At 47.2% G+C, this 19,513-nt stretch overlaps 1 long non-coding RNA gene across 1 annotated transcript in view; it reads left to right on the top strand.

The window, feature by feature from the left end:
• Positions 1–19,513, top strand: part of LOC137453138 (uncharacterized) — a 33,553-nt gene that overhangs the window by 7,220 nt on the left and 6,820 nt on the right. Inside the window, exons 4-5 of the long non-coding RNA XR_010990274.1 lie at positions 4,553–4,651; positions 14,134–14,701. This is a non-coding gene — a long non-coding RNA (uncharacterized lncRNA). The remainder of the gene's footprint in view (positions 1–4,552; positions 4,652–14,133; positions 14,702–19,513) is intronic.

Below are 19,513 nucleotides of genomic sequence, written 5' to 3'. Positions count from 1 at the left end.
TAAGTGCTCGTTTAAGCCAAAGTCAGGCCTATTCTTAAGAGGAAGAACAGCTGTTAGATAAAAGATCAATCATAAGGCTGCTTCTTCTTGTGCTCACCTACTGCTTATGCTGGCTTTTTAACAGGCTTCTGCAAGAGGAATGTTGTGAATCCTGAGATGGCCTGGGCTGCTGGGAGCTGGTTATGGAAACACTGCACCTCCCTTCACCCCATCAGCCAGCTTTGGGGAGAAAGATGTGACTGGTTCACCATGCAGACAGGCCACAAAGATTTCCTCCCCTCAGTGAAGTGATGTGCTGAGCTGCAGGCTGCATGGGACTGGGGGCAAGCTGAGGGAGTAAAAGGAGACATAAAGCATAGATGATTTCATGTTATGGCTGGAATAAGCATGAGAAGGGGAAACACAGAGCTGGAGAACTTGAGCACAGGAAGGAACCAGCCCGCAATGCATACACTTTTATGGTTGAGGGGTATGAAATGGGTGACTCAGTGTTACCTTTTCCTAATGCTTTTTAGGGTTGTTATGGGTTTAAGAACCACAGAAGTTCTTAAGGTCCTCCAGAAGGACTAGAAAGTCCAGGGGGTGGGCACCAGGAAAACGTAACCTTTGTTATTCCACAGAATCAACCAGGTTGGAAGAGACCTCTGAGTCCAACCAATAACCCAACTCTATCTAATCAACTAGACTATGGCACTAAGTGCCTCATGCCTGATCAAAAAGTTATCAAATGATGGAATTGTTCCTCTGCTCCCTCAAGCCTAACTTTTCGGGTAAAATATCCTCATTTCATTCCTATCAAGCTGCATCTTAGAACAGAATAGAATTAACCAGGTTGGAAGAGACCTTTGAGATCACTGAGTTCACCCTATCATCCAATGCTATCTAATCAACTACACCATGGCAACAAGCACCCCATCCAGTCTCTTCCTAAACACCTCCAGGGACTGTAACTCCACCACCTCCCTGGGCAGCCCATTCCAATGGCCAATCTCTCCTTCTGTGAAGAATTTCTTCCTAACATCCAGCCTAAACCTCCCCTGGTGCAGCTTGAGACTGTGTCCTCTTGTTCTGGTGCTGGTTGCCTGGGAGAAGAGACCAACCCCCACCTTACAACCTCCCTTCAGGAAAATGTAGACAGCAATAAGGTCTTCTCTGAGCCTCCTCTTCTCCAGGCTAAGCAACCCCAGCTCCCTCAGCCTCTCCTCATAGGGCTTCTTCCCTATACAAAGGGGGTTCACAGTGTGGTTTCCCCCTTTTCCTCCCTCTCTGCTCCCAGCACACACTGAGCCCTTATCTCCTGTTTGGTGTTCTGGGGCAGGCTCTGGGCCTTGAGCAGCCTGGCTAATTTTTGCTGTGCAATTTTGGCTTAGTGGGGTTGGAAGCAGGGAGGTATGGGGGTGGGCATTGAGGCCTGGAGTTTTGTCCTGGTTTGGGGGAAGGTTTTGGGAAGGTGTTGGCCTAGTGAGGTCGTGGTAAGCCCAGGTTGGAGAACTGGGTTGAGGCTGGATATAAGTTTGTGTATTGTTGTGTATATATTGTGCATGTAATGTGTATTTCCACTTAGCTTTCTAATTCTGCATGTGGAGCATTTATATCTTACTCCTTTGGGGAGGGATAAAATAGCTCTCTGTCTGCTCAGCTCAAGGCGAGGGTGAGTGAATGAAACCAGACTCCGAGCAGTTTCAACAATTGGTGACATTTAATTGCTGTGCACCTTGGCTGCACAGCACAAGCCAAACCCGGGGGTTTCTCATCAAAAAGCAAACTTGCTTGCAGTGCTGTGGCTGGGTGGCTGCGTGATGCCGATTCTTCTGCGGCTGCACCACAGAGATGTTAGCAGTACAGATGTCTGTCCCTGTAAATCTTGTATTAAACAGCCCAGTTTCCTGCTGGAAGTTAATGGTGTGATGCATAATGCTCTGCAAAAGTGAGCTTGCACCTGCTTGATTTACTGGGGAGGCAAATGGAGAGAGGAACTCGTGAAAAAGCATTTCAAATGTCATTTCATGTAATGAGGCTGCATGCATCGTTCAGAAGCTACATTAAGCTGATGTGTGCCATTCCTGAGGTACTACAGCTGGCTGGTCCAGTTGACTGCTTTTTAGATAAGTGGGGAAAACCATCTTTGCCTTGAGTACAAAGACAATAGCCCATTTCAGCCCATTTTCTTACTAAGGCAGATAGTGACTCTTCTCTTTTGCAGTTTCTTTCCATTCTTCCCCAGCCCCTCTGCCAAGTGGAGAGCTGGAGCCAGCCGTACAAGACAGCAACAGAAGTTTCACTGGTGCTAAAGGAGGACCAGATGAGGAGATACCAAAGACACTGATAACAATGTGTCCAGTTCTGGGCCCCTCAGTTTAAGAAGGACATTGAGACACTTGAATGTGTCCAGAGAAGGGCAACAAGGCTGGGGAGAGGCCTTGAGCACAAGCCCTGTGAGGAGAGGCTGAGGGAGCTGGGGTTGCTTAGCCTGGAGAAGAGGAGGCTCAGGGGAGACCTCATTGCTCTCTACAGCTGCCTGAAGGGAGGTTGTAGCCAGGTGGGGGTTGGTCTCTTCTCCCAGGCAACCAGCACCAGAACAAGAGGACACAGTCTCAGGCTGCACCAGGGGAAGTTTAGGCTGAATGTTAGGAAGAAGTTCTTCACAGAAAAAGTGATTGGCCATTGGAACGTGCTGCCCAGGGAGGTGGTGGAATCACTGTCCCTGGAGGTGTTCAAAAGGGGATTGGAAGTGGCACTCGGTGCCATGGTCTAGTAGGTATAAGGTTTGTGGTGACAGGTTGGACTTCATGATCTTTGAGGTCTTTTCCAACCTTGTTGATTCTATGATTCTATGAACAGTGTAAATTTGATCATAACATCATCAAATCCTGACTCCAAAGGGCCCCTCAAAACTCTGCACCGAGACCATGTGGTTTCTTGGTAGTCCAAGCTTTACATGTTTGTTTTTTTTCAAATCCATGAGCACAGAGAGCTCTCTGGATAATATTCCACAGGGGTGTCCAGTTCTCTGTGGTGACCCAGACTGAGGCAGAATGGGATACACAGATAATTTGACTGCAGAATCTGTTTTGTGTTATGCTTCCATGGTAGCATTCAAACTGTTTGAGAAATAGTAAATTTATTCACTAAACAGTTAGTGGTGATCTTCCCTGTGTTTATTGCTCACTTTGATATCAGTTCATCTCTGAAAAGTAGCAGCTTGAGGATTTTTCTCCAAAAACTTGGCTTTTTGTAGTAGAATAGCATAGAATAAAGCAGGTTGGAAGAGATCTTCAAGATCATCGCATCCAACCTATCATCCAGCACCACCTGATCAACTAAACCATGCAACCAAGCACCCCATCCAGTCTCCTCCTGAACACCTCCAATGATGGTGACTCCACCACCTCCCTGGGCAGCACATTCCAATGGCAAATCACTCTCTCTGTGTAGAACTTCTTCCTAACATCCAGCCTAAACCTCCCCTGGTGCAGCTTCAGACTGTGTCCTCTTGTTCTGGTGCTGATTGCCTGGGAGAAGAGACCAACCCCTTCCTGGCTACAACCTCCCTTCAGGTAGTTGTAGAAAGCAGTAAGGTCTCCCCTGAGCCTCCTCTTCTCCAGGCTAAACCACCCCAGCTCCCTCAGCCTCTCCTCATAGGGCTTGTGTTCCAAGCCCCTCCCCAGCTTTGTTGCCCTTCTCTGGACACATTCCAGCAACTCAACATCTTTCCTAAACTGAGGGGCCCAGAACTGGACACAGGACTCAAGGTGTGGCCTAATCAGTGCAGTGTACAGGGGCAGAATGACTTCCCTGCTCCTGCTGGCCTCACTGTTCCTGATGCAGGCCAGTATGCCATTGGCCCTCCTGGCTGCCTGGGCACACTGCAGGCTCATGTTCAGCCTACCATCAACCAGTACCCCCAGGTCCCTCTCTGCCTGGCTGCTCCCCAGCCACTCTGACCCCAGCCTGTAGCTCTGCATGGGGTTGCTGTGGCCAATGTACAGAATCCAACACTTGGATGTGTTAAATCTTATGGCCTTGGATTCTGCAACTTGTACTTGACTACCTTCAACAAACCCAACTGATTTAAGTTCCCTTCTCATGGAAAGTCTGATGGGAGAGTTGATTTAATCAGAGAGTTCATAATTGCATAAACAGAGGAAGAGGCTGAATTAGTGTTAGTGAGAGATCTATGAATGTTCCTGGAGAAATGTTATTACTTTAACTCAAAGAGCTGACTCTGGGGTTTGGCTTTTTCTCCTTTTTCATGGTGGAGCACTCTAGGATGAATAATATCTCAGTTCTTCTTCTTTTCTTCAGTGAATCTAATTTTTTTTTTTCCATTCAGGAAACAGAATCCAATTATAGGTATCACTTATTCATCCTTTTATATATAACTCATGTAATGGTAACAAGACAACATCCTGCCAGTGAAGAAAGCAGTGTGCCCTGGTCCTGGGCAGTTGGTAGAAAATGGAAGTGTTTGATCAAATTACTCATCTTCCAAAAGCTGTAATCTTTAGATGGTGATGATATAATTACCTGCTCCTTGCCTTGCTCCATGCAGGTTGTTCCTAGCCATGGAAAATGACAGTGGTGGAGGAGTGATGCTGGACACTGGTATGGAGCACAAGGATGCCCCTGAGGCAGTGGGCTGGGATAACCTGTGAGTACTTGGTAATCTCATACGTATCTTGGATTCTTCTGTGGGGCTCGAAGCATGTCATCACATACATCTTGAATTATGTATGAATAGCTGGCTGCACACAGCATATCTGTAACCACAGCGTTACCCATCCGCCTGGGCGCTGCTGGCTCGCCAGATGGGAAATGTCTGCTTCCACACAGCCCATCTGTGGTCTGCGTCTTCCTCCAGCGTCAGGAGATCCCAGCTGCTGCCACACTGGGGTGGCCTCAGTCCTAGCAGAGGAGCTGGTCCTGCTGGTGGGGGAAATTCCCAGGTATGAGCATCCCACAGGCTTCCATCCCCCTCCTGTCCCAGCTAGCTTACCCCAGTGATTAGAGCCGCAGGGAGCTGTGGCATGGTGAGTCTTGGGAAACTGCAGACACAGGTAGCTGGGGAGGATGACCCCTGGCTCCCCTCACTACAGGGACCTGACTGGGGCCTGCTGAGAGGCAGCTGCATGTGCTTTTACACAGCTCTGGTATATAAAGTGGGGAGAGATGTGGGCTACCAGTGTGGTGGATCAGTACTGGAGTGGGCGCACCAGCCTGTGCACAAAGCTGATGGGCAGTGACAGTCCTCTCCCACCCTCAGGCATGCAGGATGGGGGCTTCTGTCCCAAACATCTATGTTGACATTCATGCAGGTGTTGACTTGTGCCTAGGAACCCAGGCCCTTTGCAGCTGGCATGTCACAGTGCCACCCATCACAGCCAGCTGAAAGGTGGAGGCCTCTGTGCTCAATTTGGAGCATGTAGGTTCTTTTAGGAAATAAACCATCACTGGGCAAGGGTTTAATAGGGGACTTTAATAGTGGGTTTGTGATGAAACAAGACAGGGGTGGTTCTTTTCTCATGGAGGTGAACTCTGGACAGCAAACATGGGCATGTTCCTTGGCCTACCTGCAGTGGACACAGCCAAAACTCAACCAACAGAAATCTCTTCTGCTTCTATTCCTTGTGAAAAGCTACTGGCAGTTCCATAAAGTGTATGTGGCAGGACTAGGGCTGCCCCATCTAGCTGTGGGGCTGGTGCCCTCAGCTGTGCAGAGCACAGGAGGCCAGGCAGAGCACATTGATAGCAGACAGGCTCAGCACCCCCTTCTCGAGCAGCGGATTCTTCTTTCATAGTCCCAAGCCCTGGGGAACTGACCTAGTCTGACCCCAACTCTCTGTTTATTTCAAGTTTTATAGCTTTAAAAAGATTCCTGTCTGGTGATCTAGACCTACTTACACCCTACTGCTGTGTAGTAACATTCCACCAGTGCTAAGCAATATTTCATGTGGGGACCAAACTTGCTGTGTGAGTTCAAAAGTTCTTTACTGTGGTGGGAGCAGACCTCTCAAAACTTCTTTCAAATAATCGTCTGTTGCATTGTGTCCAAAAAATAACATGATCTGGACTTTTCTTGGACTAGAAAAGTGTGAAAGACACTGCTTGTTTCCCTGTCCCTTCTCTCTACATGGTACTAAACTCTCTAACCCTGTCCTTGGCAGCTCTGGAAAGGCTGGATGATGGTGATAATGGCAAACCATTGAGGCTCTATGAGTAAAGGCATGCAGGCAAACCATTTAAAGGAAGATCTAGAGATCTGCCAAGAAAAGGGAAGGAATGGGGCCTTGGGGCTTTCTGGAGCCCGGTGCTGGGGTTGTTCCCATCTCTTGACTGGTTATGCAGGTACTGTGGTGTCTCACCTCAGGCTCTGCTGGACAGATATCTACAGTGCTGGGTTAAGATTCCTTCAGCATGAGGGGCAAGAATGAAAACTCTGGATTGGTAACCTTGGCAAAAAGACTGAGCACAACCTAGGTTATGGTAGCTTGAACTGCAATGTTTGTGAGATTCAGGAAACCTCACAAAAGGACACGACTGACTTAAGGTATGTGACAGTTCCATGTCTGCCTGATTGCATGGTTCTCCATTTCCCTCTGAGCCACCTTGTTGAGGCAAGACGAGGCAGACCTCAAGCTTCCATCAGCATGGCAATTCCCTTGTCCTGTCTGCTAATTGTTTCCCACAACCCTCCTACCTCCCTGGCTGTCAGCCTTATCAAAGAGGACAGAATGGATAGGCCATGAGGGCAGAGCACCCATTCCCCAGCTGATGGTTCTCCCCCACTTCTGCCATTGTGGCTCCTTGGTGAGCTGACGTGAAGGAAGTCTGAACTTGGGTGGTTTCCTAGCTAAAGGGAAAATGTCTTTCTCCACAACCAGCTCTGACATCTCTTGTCAACAGCAATTTCTTGTTCACTAGATAACAGCAAAAAACACACACCCCATGCCTGAACTGCAGCCCTGGTTCATATTCTCTGATGCAGGAGCGAGTCCTGGGACCTGTGGCCAGAGGAGAGCAACGTGTGCCTTATGGGATGGGTTGTGTAGCATCTGCTCCCTTTGCACTGCCCGTGCCCTGGCTGTGGGCAAGATGCCAGCGGGTTCCTTAGTCTCCCTCTGTGGAATGGGAGCAAGGAAACTACAGAAGCTTTCTATGACCTGCGCCTGGAAGCTTTTACCCTATCTGAAGTTGTCTCCTAATAGGATTTGGCTGGTCAATACCAGCTAGTGTGCTTGGGCTGAGAGTATTTTTTAATGGGTGTTGAAAACTCTTTTGTGGAGAATTTCCAGCCTGCTTATTGCTCCAGGTGGGAGAAGCCTGGAAGAAAGCCACATGCATGCAACAGTCTAGACATGTTTGATTTCTTTTTGGAATTAAAGAACAGAAGTCCCATAATACCCTTTTTTTCCCAGCATTTGTACAAGTAGCCAATATAAACAATTCTCTCACTGCCCTGAAATTTGGAGTTGCTCACAGGATGAAGGAGTGACCTATTGCACCTCTGGGAAGAGTAATATTAGCCTCCGTCTGGTCTGCTGCCTTCTTGGCTTGGGTCTGGCAACTGCAGCCCAGCTGCCCTGCGCACCAGCAGAGGCGCTCTGCTGGGATGTGTCTCCAGGGTGCTTCTGGGGCTGCTGTTCCCATAAAAGGAGAGGAGATGCACAATGAGATCACTGAAGCTGTATTTAGGCACCTAACAAACCGGCTGCTTCTCAGATGCAACGATCCACCTGGAGGACTAATCTGCGACTCGCATTAGACACCACAAAAGCATTGACCACAGAGAACATTTTTCTCTCACACCCAAGAGTTGCTGCTCAAGATAAATTTCAAAGTGCCTACAGAAACATGTTCATGACTGCAAGCCTCTAGGCTGACTCGCTGGCAGATGACTGGGTTTGCTGGTTCCTCTCATATTCATGGTGCTGCTCCTTCAGACTTCCCCTGAGCCTTCTTGGCACTATATTGTTGCCTGGAGTACTGCTGCTGTCACTTCTCCAACTTGTTTTATATGATTGGAGTTTTCTTTTCTAGGTTTTCTATGCCTTCAACATTAGCCCTGCCTGCATACTCAACCATCTTTGGAATTGCATTGAAGATACATCCAACAAAGAACAATGGAGCAGCTGCCCATGTATCCTGCTTGGTTTCAAGTGCAATAGAGGAGATGTCAGATATCCAGGCTGGACTCCTGAGCATGGACATGGCTCAAAAAGAGCCCAAAACATAATGACTGAAAATATCTATTCAGGAGTCAGCCTTCCTGACAGCAGAGGGAGGAAGGCTAGATGCAGATAGGTTTGTGTAAGCTGTGTAAGCCACCCTATGCAATTAGGAGACTTATTTTTGAATACCAATTGTAACAGCCAAGAATGGGGGGTCCATATCTTCCCTTTAGTGGTAGGATGGCGGGGGGGGGGCATAAGAAGCCCCTAAATGGAGTCAAGGGAAACACCTAAATGGGGGGAAGGGATTGTTGCCTTTCAGCTAAGCTCTTGTCCTTGCCTCTTTGGACTTCAAGATAAAGAAGCAGCCTTTGGAACTAATTAGAACTTAGAGAAGCAGCCAGGCTGATAACATGTTTCAAGGCTTTCAAGCCCTCTGGGTTCATTTTGGTCTAATCCCCGTGTAGTTAATTTTGCTTCCCAAAGCTCTTTTGCAGACTTTCACAGGCTCTGTTCCTCCTTGCATCGCACCTCGTGGTGCTGGTGCTGCTGTGGTGAATCCTACCACAAGCTCCTGGGTTGATTGCCTGCTCCGTGGACTCAGGAAGGCAGTGTGGGATCCCCTGGCCTGAAGGTGCAGTCCCAGAAAGAGCAGTGACCGTTGTTATCATGGCTGAAAATTCCTCGAGTATGTCTCACTGAACTTCATTTCCTGCGTCGCTCTGGCAAAGCTCCTTGTTTCCATGGCAATGGTTTATTCCTTTAAACAGTTCCCATTCAAGAACAATATCATGGATTCTTCTTTGTTAGCTTAATTAAAAATAACCTACTCTTCTTCTGGCCTCAGTCTTGGCTGAAGCAGTTGGAGTTTGACATGAGCCTCCAACCTCTCCAATCTGTCCCTAGCTCTCACTCAGAGATGAACCTCCTTGCCTGCTTGTGGTTTGGTTTAACCCCCAGGTCTGTTCTGGGCTGTTCCTGACCTGTCCTGCTGAGAAACTTCACAGAGGTGGATCTGGAAGGAAAATACAGAGGAAAGGAAGGACCAGTTGAATTCTCACAGAACAGCACCATGCAGTCCAATGTCCATCCAGCAGAAGAACAGGAGCCCAATGCCCTCCACAGTTCTGCCCTCGAGCCTTCCTTGTCATGAGCAGGGAGGCTTGTGAGAAACAGGAAGCCTTGTGAGAACAACATGGCCCATGATGAAATGCTCTATAGTCCATCACTCATCACTGCAGCCTGGATGTTCAAACAAGCTGCCAAAGAGGGAACCTTTTCCCTCCTCCCCAGTCATTAGTTTCCAAAACAGTTATTTTTTTGGCTGGTTGTTTTTTGTATGAGTGGAGCAAGAACTTCTAGACTGAAAACAAAACCAGAAAAGAAAGAAGGAAAGAAAACGTGGAAGGAAGGCAAGGGAGGAAAAGAAGGAAGGCAAGGGAGGGAAGAAAATGAAAAAGCTGAACTGCATATTTGGTGTCCATTTTACTGCCAGGAAGTTGGAACAGGTAGTCTGCTCTCCACACAACAGGGCCCGTTTTGTGTTTCTTGGGACGCTTTACTCCTTGCTCTGCATAAAGAGGGAGACAGAACATCTGGTTTCTCTGCTTCATTATAAAAGCCAATGCTTATTTTGTTAATACATTTACATTCCAATTTTCCTCACACATGGTATAAAAAGAACGCTCTGGGGCTTTTCTAGGTAGAAGCCCATTAGTATGTTGTGGGTTTTTTTAGGCACCAGTAGCAACCACTCCAGCCAAGCCTGGAGTTCAACCATCGATGAAGAGAGTAGACTTCAGAGAAAGTGAATTCCCATCCACCAAACAAATTCCTGATTCACTGCAAAAAATTTCTGGCTTGCTGTATTAACTGCAGCCAGCACTGGCTTAGGTTGGGAGAGGGACAAAAATCTACCTACAAAAAACCCCAAAGTATATAATGTAGCCTTCCAAGTGCTGTTTGATCAGGCATACAAAACAGCATCCCAGGAATGCCATGCTGCTGGCTAATCCAGAAGGGCAGGTACCGGGTACGTTTCCTTCTGCAATACTCAGGCTGTGAAATCCTTTAAAGTGGTTGCAGCACCTTTCAAATGAGCAGTGTAACTCATCCTTATAAGGTGGGAAAGCTCAATGTTCTGCTGTTAGAAGACTGGAATGTGAGCACAGCAAGGATTGCTTCACAGGAGCCCCTTATCTGAGAGATTGGCGATAAAACTAAAGAAGTTCACTTGACACGAGAAGAATTTCTCCCTTATCTCAAGGAAGCCAGAGATGTGCAAGTCAGAGGTACAACACACAGGATGACTTATGAGAAGGAAATGATGTCAAGGGGCCAGACAGTTTGGAAATCTGCCCACTTGCTTGAGCATGTTCTATTTTGTACTTTGGAGGATTGTATTGACATCAATACAGCATCAGTTTTAGAAACACTTGACTGGAAGCTTGAATCTGCTGACTGTAGGGCAAAGCAACAAAATCCAAAGTCCTTAGGACCCTCAAAGTGTGGCAGCCCTATTTTTGGCCTCTCTTAGACACTGAAGAGAGAAGGCAAGAGAGGATTTTGATATAAGCCTTCCAATTTATCAGTTATTTGTCATTTGCCTTAGGCAATTTTTCTCCTGAAAGTAGCAGCCTCTGTGCCTCTTAAAATAAAGTGGAGGGAAGATGCTGTGCCTTCAAAAAGGTTCATTTGCCTCTTACCAGACACCTACCAAGCATGCCCAGAAGAGATTTTTTTCAATCATTTAAACCCTTTGTTTGAAGGTGGCTTGTGTCCCTTACAAGCAAAGAGGAAAATACTACCTCTTGGTATAGAATATAGGCACACCAAGTGTTAAAATCCTGTGATTATCCTCCATATCCTTTTTCAAAGGCTGGCTAGAAATGTCTTGCACAGTTGCAAGAAGCCTGTGTGGTCCTCATCTTCTCTTGCACACCACTCTGAACAGTGTCTCTCAGCATGCTCCCTGGCTGATCTTCCCATCAGCAGCTCCTGCTTCTGTCCCTTGTGCTATTGCTTCTGTGTATTTCCCATTTTACCTCTTTATGGTGGTGTGGGGCAAGGGCAGCCCCATTTGTCACCAGCCTCTTTCCCTGCCCAATCCACCAGCAGGACTTAATTCAGAAATCAGAAAGACCCAAATACATCTTTCCTCCCCTTCCTCCTCTGGCTTATTACAACCTCTCATTCTCCACAGGTTTTCTTTCACCTGGTGTCAATGCTTGACTAAAACATTGTTTACTCCACCCAGCACTGTGAGGGAGAAACAAACATCACATCTTCCCTCTCCTGGTCCATGGACTCCAGCAAAAGCAGTTACAAGGCTCAGGACTCCAGGTGAAACTAGAGGGCTGTGAGGGAAGGACCACAAACTCACCTGGTCCCTGTGCAGCACAGACTCAGCATGCTCTCTGTTTGGCCAGGATATCTCCAAAGCAAACCACAGGTACCACAAAAAAAGCTCACCAGTAGTATTTTAGTTGTGGTGCCTTGGCCACAAGGCATGCCATGGCAGATGCTGTCTTTCAGATACAGTTTTCTATCAAAAGACCTTGTCCTTCCTGAAGAGATCAGAGCATGTTTTTAAAAGAACAGCCCTGGGCTATTTTTATCAAAGACAATGTGGCCACTAGAAATGGTATAATGGGGCTCAGCATGACTTGCTTTTTTCCAGAACAATGGCCATTGTTCCAGTGGAGCTGAGGACAGATTGGGCTCTTAACAATTTCCATTTTTATATAAACCAGGAGAAAGAAAATAAACTAGGACCTGGGCACAACTGCAGTGGTTTCTGCAGTGCTAGTGTGACTAAACTGTGGAAAGAACTTAATTCAGTCTCTCAAGCCAGCAGATAGAAAGAATAAGAAAGTGTTAGTGGAATTATGCTTTTTTGGACTGAGTAACTTGATCAAAACTGGCCTTGCTCTGAGCTGGCAGTGAGACCAGATGTCCCCCAGGATGTCTGTCCAAGCTGAATTACCTGATGGTACTCAAGAATGACAGACCTCTACTGGTCGGCAGAAAAATTTGGCCTGAACTTTCACAGATGTTAAACCAGAATGAGATTCTAAGCTCCTAATGCCTTTTTGCATTATAAATCCAGGACTTGATGTGGTTTTCTGGTTTTGCTTTCAAAAACCACGTGGAAGCAGTCAGGCATCCCCACCCCCCAGCGTGGAACTCCTCACCAGCCAAAGCAGGAGGCCCTGCGGCTCAGCCAGTTCCTCCCACCTGGTGGCCTATGCATGTGCGTGTCCTCCCTGAAGGCAACGCCCTGCAGCAGCAGCTCTTTCCAAGCCTCCCCGTTGGATCTGGAAGGAGCAAGAGACGTGTCTGGAGCTAGAAATTAAAATGTAAGACCTAAACTTTTCTCAGTAGGACTGAGCATAGAGTGAATGCAGCTTTTGCTCTTCCAGGGGAGGTGGAAGGCAGATACTGGCCCCATTCCTTCTGCAGGGCATCCATCCCAGGCTTATCTGCAGAGAGAGACCTGTGCTGGGACAAGGGTAGTCTGAATATCATCTTGTGCCTAATAGAAGGGGATGGTGCAAATGTGAGTGTGTTCCAGCACATGTAGCATGGGACTGTGTTGGGGAATACCACACAGTCCTTCCTTTGCAACACCTCTATCAACCGTGGCCATGGAGGGCTGCAGGGCCTCTGGACTGCTTGTGTGGGCAGAGACCAGAAGGTAACAGACCTGCTGTCAGGAGGGACAAGTCTGCTGCAAGAAGCTGCTGAACCAGGCTGGAGAACTGTAGCAGGATTTTTTCAGCCTTTTGCACCCACCTCTAATTTATCCTACCAACGCCCTGGCAAAGCTGAAGTCTCTTGATGTTCACGGAGCTCTTGGAGCTGGTTTCCTCTCTTAGGGTATTCTAGATGTATGCAATGTGCTGTGACTATGCTCCCAGAAACCTGTTGGATGGGCTGAATTTTGTAAATATAAATGCTAAGTCACAGATAAATGGAACACAGCAGATAAGCAGGTAGGAGAGAAAACGCTGCTGTAAATCCAAGGTGTGCCTCTTTTGTAGCTGTGCTTGGGAATGAGGAAGACGCCAGCACTCAGTCTTCTTCAAGATAATGGTAGTTTTGCTATTGGGCACACACTGTTTGGACTGGGCCCAGGCTCTTTTCTCTCTCTGTTTTTAATTACTCTTTCCATAATTACTGCTATTGTTGCATGTAGGTCCCCCCCCCCCCCCCAAAAAAAAAAGTTCTCATTACTTGAGCGCAAAAGCTATGAGCAGATGGAAGTCACTCCCAGAGAGTGCCCAAGGGCTGGGGTGCCACTGCCCTGAAATGGATCATGCTGCAAAATAAGAAGGGTCAGGAGACTTGTTTCAAACCAGCTGGCATGGGTTAAGATGTTGTGCCATCACCATGCTGGAGAAGTGCAAGCGCTGTTAGCCCTGGTTGTGTCCCAGAAGAACCTGCTGAGTTGGGCTGGGACTTGCCTCCTCTCTGTGGTGGTCATACAGGAGGCCTTGGGCTTTCTTTTTCCACAGCTATTTGATAGGTTTGGGCAAACAAGGAAACTGGTCCTGGAGAGGAAGCTCAGCACTTGCACAAGCATGGAGAAAAGGGGCTGCCTTGTGCCCTCCACTTTGTTTTTCATTTGTAGGGGTCTCAGGTGTCAGGCACAGAAAAAGACCCTGCAGACAACCCCACAATATTTACATCTCATTTTTAGCTAAAGCTATGCAATTTGTGGCTAATTTGCTGGTTTAAGAAAACAGACTCAGAGAGGAGTGAGGATATTTATGTGTTTCAGTGAGATTAACACAACCTGTTCCAGCAGCTCCAGAGCCCCAGCCTCAGCCCCTGGGCAGAGGGGATGTGCGTGTAGACGCTACCATGCTGGGAGCTGCACTCAACTCTACTATTAGCAGATGCTATTTGAAGATGTCATAAAGTGATATTCCAATAACCTTAAGCACATTTTCCTCTCATTCAGGTCAAGCAGTGGTGTTCAGCTGGACTCAGCACAAAAGAGACTTGAATCATGCAGAATCACAGAATCACCATAGTTGCAAGAGACCTCAAAGATCATCAAGTCCAAACTGTCCCCACAGACCTCGTGACTAAACCATGGCACCAAGTGCCACCTCCAAACCCCTCTTGAACACCTCCAGGGAGTACCTTACAAAATCCAGAATGGAGCTCTGCTTGAGTGAAGTGATAAAGAAGTATTTCTATCTATTTCCCACCATATCAGTTGTGTAATTTTGGCATTGTCTGTTATTCAAAGAATGGAAAGTTAGGAATCCAGGGGGATCAAGGGGGATGCTCCATTACTTTTTTGCCTTAAAATAATAATCCTTGAATTAAGAGCATTGAAACATGATTAATTCCAAAGCTGTGTGTTTCAGAAATTGCAAGGATGTGGAGCAGAGTCTATGCACAGACCTATGATGGAAATTGATTCCCAGCTTTGTTTGCTAAGAACCACAGGGCGTCCCGGTGAGGTGCTGGCAGGACAGAACGTAACCAGAACTTCCCAGGAAAAACCTTTTATCAGCCAGGTTTGTATCTGTATGGTGCTGGGGCTGAATTTGACACTGCCTTGGCAGCGGTTTGCAAATGGGTAATTTGCATGGAGGCTCCCTTCGGTTCTCAGTCAAATGTTCACACTTTTTTGTTTCCCGATTCCATTGTTCTTTAGAGTACCAGGTACTCAAGGGAAGCTTGGATCTGAAAGAAACACAGAGGTTAAAATGTGCTTCATCAGCTGTGGAAGGAGGTCTGTCAGCAGAGATCTAGAACTGTTTCTCTGAGAGCGTGTTTTTGGCTCTGTACCTGGGATGATCGTGAGCATTAGGAAACACAGAAGCGTATGTATAGTAGTTATAAGGGTTTGTGGTAGAAAATAATATGTCTCGCTGTATTTCACAAACAAAGGTTGTCTATTTGATGCAACTGGCAGCCCTATTAGTTTTTTCACATTTTCCCCTTCAGAAACTACTTACCATTCAAAAAAAGAATGAACTGCCTTTATAAACAAAGAGACAGACTGTCCCACAAGGAATTTTTTTTTTATGTGGGTATTGCTGTAGAGAAAGACATATTCTAATCCTTGGTTGTTGCCCATGGGATTGTTGCTGTCTACAATTACCTGAAGGGTGGTTGTAGCCAGGAGGGGGTTGGTCTCTTCTCCCAGGCAACCAGCACCAGAACAAGAGAACACAGTCTCAAGCCGCACCATGGGAAGTTTAGGATCGAGGTGAGGAGAAAGTTCTTCACTGAGAGAGTTGTTAAGCATTGGAATGTGCTGCCCAGGGAGGTGATGGAGTCACCGTCCCTGGAGGTGTTCAAGAGGGGACTGGACGTGGCACTTGGTGCCATGGTTTAGTTATGAGGTCTGTGGTGACAGGTTGGACTTGATGATCTTTGAGGTCTCTTCCAAGCTTGGTGATTCTGTGATCTTGAGAACCATTTAAGTTCATCTGTGACAGTGGAGGACTTAAAACAGGTCTTCATAGGAAATAATGAAGAGGTTTCACAAAAATCTCAGCATCTTGGCATTTCCAATCCCCCTCTGTCAGGCTGCAGTGCTGTGAACAGTGTGTCCCAGAAACTTCAGATGTCAGAAGGGTGTTCAGAAGAACAGGATAATGCTACAAACCTAGCCCTAGAGCTGCTGAATCTTCCAGTCAGACCAGGCCACTTTCTTTTTCTTCCCAGGCTTCTATTTTAATCAGTGATTTTCAAAATCCTGGCCGTCAGAGTACCCAAAATATGCTCTTTTTTTAGCTCAGCCTTATGAGGAAGGGTACAGAGTGCCCGTGGCTCTTTACCACAACAGTACAAGGAGCCTTTCTGAAGCTTTATTAGCTCACCTTGTCTAGCCATAACCAGGCAGGTACAATGAACATAATCCACAGCATGATTACTGCAACAGAAAAATCCTTTTCCTGCTCCAGGGTCTGTGCACTGCTATCAACCATGAAAGACTCCTCTTTTTTTTTTTCTGGCTCCAAATATAACTCTCTTTCCAAAGACCTGCAAGCTCAGTTATCCCAGAGTTACTGCACTAAAAATACCCTGTGAGATGAGGTAATTGAAAAAAGCCAACCCCTAGAGATAAATGATTAGGAGAAAGAGGCCAGCACACTGACCTTGTGGCTCATTCTCATCATCACTGGTTTTCCTGGATAGGGATGTCCTCACTTCTTGTCTAATAACTTTGAGGTGCCTGCTTGGGGTCAGCTTCTCAGGGCTGTGGGTAGAAGTGAGACATACCAGGCTGCTATCATGGAGGACACCATGGTACCAAGCTTCTCTGCTGGAGAACTGGCCTCAACTGAGTGGAACCCGGTTGGACTTGATGATCCCATGGGTATTTTCCAACCTGCATGTTTCTGTGATTCTGTGGTCAGGCATCAGAATATACAACAGCAACAGTGACACCACTGCAGGTGAGGCCAGCTCTCTTTTTCCAAATGACAGACAACTGCTCCATCTCTGTGTTTTTGAGGTCCATTGATCTGGAAGATCTGACTCCCAGGAGGTAGTACATCACTGCCAGGGGATGGGGAATCAACATTTTTGTCTTTACCTCTAGACTTTCTCCAATTTTTTTTTCATGGAAATGGATTCCAACTCTTCTCTGCAGACTGAAGAAAAGTTGGTGTTTGCCATCCAGTGTGTTTTGGGCGAAGGTTTGTGCAGGACAGATAAGATGAAGCCAGCGATTCATTGACAGAGGAGGTGTCAGGCTCATTTCAAGGCTGCAACAGCCTCTTCCTAAGGCTCTCCCTTACCCAGGACAGGAGGGTGTGGGTCTCACTGTGTCAGCCCCACAGCCAGAACCCTTATGCCTATGATGGGATTCCCACTACACATCCAATGCTGCCAAGCTCTTCTACAGCAGTGCTCTCACTAAATATACAGAGCCAGAGACCTGCAGCATTGGGCCTCTAGCACACAGGTGATAGAAACCTGAGGTACAGCTGTTCTTATACTTAAATCCCTCTGTTTCATAGCTATAGCAGGATGAATGGCTGTGAGTTTGCAGATGGCTGTGGCAGGATTGTTCTCCCTCTTGAATACCTGTGTGCTCTGTGCTTCCCAGAGCCAGGTTCCTCTTGCCCCAACAGACTGCCACCCAGGCAGTTGGGAGTGCTGAAACCCTGTGCACTCTGTCCTGTGGAGAAGATGGGGTTGGGACATTTGGATTATTCTTGGCCAAGAATAGTGACAGTGGCTGTTAGCCATAATACAAGAGAAAACCACATCTTCCTTTATATAAACAAGCAGCTCTCCCTTTTCAGCAGGGGAAGACCCAAGCTTGCTGTAAGGAAGACCCAAGCTTTCTAGAGAGAGTACTGCTGCTTTCTGCCTGTGCTGGAGGCAATATAAAGCAGCAGTCATTTAAACAGCACAGATGTCTGGAGCATCTAGCTCACCCCCAAACTCCCCACTCAGTATTTCTTCTTCTTGCCCCCAGTGTGAGTTTGGGCCTCCATTCTGCAGCTTCAGTCCCAGCAGTCTCCTACTCTGGCTTGGGAAAGCTGCTGGTGGGGCAGCAGACAAGCTGAGTGCTGCAGGAGGGAGGTCGAGAGGAACGAGCACCAGGCAGGCAATGCAAGCTTGGGACCCCCAGTCAGTGGGACAGCATCACCCCTGCTGCTGGGCCACTGCCACCATCCATGTAAGGCTAGGTTTCCACAAGGCACACTAGAGCCTAGGAAGGGGGAAATCTGGGTAAGGAGGGGAAAGCATGGCCCACCAGGATGACTGGAACACTTGGCTCATACCAAGTGCCAGCCACTACTGGAGCTGGGGAGAAAGAGTAGGTAACAGTGCTTCCACTCCACAAGTGCTACAGTGATGCAGCTTGTGTGCATTGATTGTCCAGGCAGACTCAGCCAGGTCACCAACTGCTGGGCTGGACAGCAGTTGCACTAAACCTTTGTTTAAAGCTTCAAATGATAGCACGTAAAAGCCTACAGGCTGATTCCCAAGCATCCTTCATAGAAGTGTATCTGTCCTTCCCATGACAGGAGCACAACCACAGGGAAAGCCTCTGCTTGATGTCAAAAAAACAACCCAAACCAAACACCAAAACCCAAAACAGACAAACAAAAACCACCACAAATACCCCAACACACCTACACCAAAATCAAACCAACCAACCAACCCCCAACCAATCAAACAACCAAAAAAAAGAGAGAGATTTTGCTGATCTCCTAGAGGTCAGGGAAGAAACATGTACTCACAGGGGTTAATTTGCTGGTCCAACAAAGAACATGAGAGAGTTGTGTCTTGACAGATGAACTTCAGGCTTAATGTGAGGTCTCTCCCACCACTTCATCTTATTTATTATTCCTCAGCCCATTCATCTTCCTATTTGCTTGTGGGATAAACTCTCTAAACAGTGAGGATGACTTCTGAGCATTGTCCCTGACTACTGAGCCAAGAGAGCAGAGGTGTGGGGTATGCATACAGCCAGCAGCCCAGTCTGAATGTGGTGCTGGGGAGGTTGCCCCAAGAGCCTCCTTGCCTTGGTCTGGAAGTACCACTGTGTGTGCTTCTCATATCCCTTTTTACTTGCTGTGTTCCAAAACTAGTTTTGTGGTAGGCTTGGAGGGCATGAGCATGCAGTAATGGCTCATCAAAAAAAACAAACCCAAACAACAAAAAAAGGAGGCAAAGCACTATACCAGAGCCCAGGACTTGCACTGCTGGTTTAGAGCCTTCTCTTAGGAGCAAAACCACAGGTGTATGTTATGTGAAAAGATGGGGAGGAGGGGGAAGTCCTGCTAGGGAAGAGATTAAAGGAAGCAGCTTGTCTAGCTTCCTCATTGAGTGGTTGCCTCTGCTGAGAGCTGTTGTATCTCCTCCAAGCTCTCTTTTATGGCACTGGAGGAATACATCCACAAGTGTCAAATTTCTAGCAGTGCAGATACTGCAAATATGATGGTATGAGGTTTGCTGCTTCTTCCTGAAGAGGCCTTCTGATGCAGGAGGTAACTTGGCACTGCAGTTTGATCTGAGGTAGCTGTGCACAGTTGCTCCTACTATACAGAGAAGAAACATCAAGGAAAATGAGCCAGTTAGGGAAAAAATAAAATAAACATGAGATTTTTTTGTGCATAATCCATAGCCTTTGCTGTGCAGCAGGTTTTGTGTGTGGAACATGAGAACTAAATTTGCTCTGACGAGGCAGGCACACTTCTGACCACCCAGGTGCTCCCTCCACCTTCCAGAGAAGTGGGATGAGGGGGCTTCTTCAACCCCTTACCCATCCCTGTTTGTAAGCTGGATGAGCTTTAGGCTCCAGCAAGAGTACTTTGGGAAGGCAAGTTAATGGTGTGGTGATTTTAGGCTGAGCA

The sequence above is a fragment of the Melanerpes formicivorus genome, unplaced genomic scaffold, assembly GCF_026170545.1.
Source record: "Melanerpes formicivorus ecotype bairdi unplaced genomic scaffold, bMelFor1.0.p_v2 SCAF_62, whole genome shotgun sequence".
In the NCBI taxonomy this organism is placed as follows: domain Eukaryota; kingdom Metazoa; phylum Chordata; class Aves; order Piciformes; family Picidae; genus Melanerpes; species Melanerpes formicivorus.
The sequence above is the reverse complement of the archived record's forward strand: the minus strand, read 5'-3'. Positions and strand labels throughout refer to the sequence as shown.